The sequence below is a fragment of the Chelonia mydas genome, chromosome 10, assembly GCF_015237465.2.
Source record: "Chelonia mydas isolate rCheMyd1 chromosome 10, rCheMyd1.pri.v2, whole genome shotgun sequence".
Classification (NCBI taxonomy): domain Eukaryota; kingdom Metazoa; phylum Chordata; order Testudines; family Cheloniidae; genus Chelonia; species Chelonia mydas.
The window spans coordinates 68,493,161-68,495,363 of NC_051250.2; positions in this window are offsets into that span (position 1 = coordinate 68,493,161).

Sequence of the window (2,203 nt, forward strand, 5' to 3'; positions counted from 1 at the left end):
AGACACTTCATCAGCATCCTACAACTGGTTATTCCTTTCTGTTCTGCATGGTGTCTCCCCGCCCCTAGTTATCTTGGTCAGACACATTAATGGGGCTTTATCCATTACAGTTCTTTGTTTGTTCATAAGCACGTCTGGGGATAAATACATTCAAACAAACTGACCACCTATTGAAAAGGTGAATACATCTGCGCCCATATCATGCCTCCTCTTCCAGGGATGATTGCCGTGAAGCCACAGTTGCTCTTTGGGGGACAGCATCCGGGCGTGTGGATTTCCCAGCCACGGATCCTTGTCAGTGTGTGTATGGCAGGAGGGTCGATCTAGCCTTCGTGCTGTTGTAGTGGCCACATATCCTCTCCGCTGCCATTCTGCAGCCCAGGAAGCAAGGTGGGGATGGCGAATCTTGCACAAAGGAAACACAATGCTCAGCTGCAGAGTCAAGCTCTTTATTTCTTGCCTTCCCCCATACTCCCTTACTCTAACTTAGTGTAGGATAAAAAAAAAAAAATAATGAGAGTTTGCTTAAGTTTTGATTAAGGAAATATCTGGGTGTTGTAAAGAGAGGCCCTGACTAGGAGGTAGAAGGATGGCCTTGAAAATGAGTTATAAGGCCCAAAGGGAATGCAGTAGGGAGGATGTCTGGTTCAAAGCACAACTAATAGAATAAGGGGAAGCTTCTAAGAAGGCCTCTGACTGATAGGGGTGACTGCAGATGGTTTTCAATAAGAATTTCTCTTAAACGGAGCCAATGTGGAACTTCCCACCCCACAGACCAGTGTTATCTCCAGCCTGCGTGAACCCAGCTGCAATGAAAAGTTGACCAGCAGGAAGGAGGGGAAGAGATTAAGGAGGAGAGACCTGGTGCGAGGGGGAGTGGGGGCGGGGGGGAAGAAGGAGCTTGTAAATCTTATTTGGATCAAAATTAGGATGAGTTGTCTAGCTTACAAGTGATTTGAATGTGGTAATTGGCTCTGACGTTTGTTTGTTGCAGGGTATGAAAGTTATGAATTTGAAGGTTCTTTGTCAGACCCTACTATCATGCTGGAGTATGCCAGGGTGCGACTGTCATCCCTAAGTCTGGCCTCTTTGTAAGCATACTGATCACATGCTTATGAATACTTTTTGTTACTGTATTGGGTATAGTAAATTGCGGATTATTTAGGCTTTGTAGGTACATTTAGAGCAATTGTATAAATACCATTTGGCCTTTGGATTTAATAAAGGAATTTATAGTTAAATTAGTTTTTGGTTTCCCATAACAATATTAATTTCAAATAATATTATTTCCAACACTTAGTAACACACACCTCTCAGCGAGGGTGGTAGCTTTGAATGATTAAAGCTAAATGAGTTTTGAAAGGCAAAACAAACATCTGAACCTCTCTTTAAGTGTGAAAAGGATCGTTTTCTTTCCTACTCGTGCCCTATGCTTTGCTAGCTGAATGGGTTTTCTTTACACTCCCCCCCCCCCCCCCCAGAAAAAAAAAAAACTGCTGAAACCACCCATGAAAACTTAGGCCAAAACAGAGTCCTGTTGGGCAAGTGATAAGTGCCTGAACACGGGAGAGACAGGGGCCTTGCAGTGAAAATGGGCATCTCCCAAAGTGGGCTGGTGTTACTGGGGAGCCACAAAAATTCTATGAAAAAAGAAAAGGAGGACTTGTGGCACCTTAGAGACTAACAAATTTATTTGAGCATAAGCTTTCGTGAGCTACAGCTCACTTCATTGGATGCATTCAGTGGAAAATACAGTGGGGAGATTTATATACAAAGAGAACATGAAACAATGGGTGTTACCATACACACTGTAATGAGAGTGATCAGGTAAGGTGAACTATTACCAGCAGGGGAGCGCGGGGGGGGGGGGGGGGGGGGGGGGGGAAGAGAACCTTTTGTAGTGATAATCAAGGTGGGCCATTTCCAGCAGTTGACAAGACCATCTGAGGAACAGGCCGGGGGGGGAGGGGGGGAATAAACATGGGGAAATAGTTTTACTTTGTGTAATGACCCATCCACTCCCAGTCTTTATTCAAGCCTAAGTTAATTGTATCCAGTTTGCAAATTAATTCCAATTCAGCAGTCTCTCGTTGGAGTCTGTTTTTGAAGTTTTTTTGTTGAAGAATTGCCACTTTTAGGTCTGTAGTCGAGTGACCAAAGAGATTGAAGTGTTCTCCGACTGGTTTTTATAATTCTTGACGTC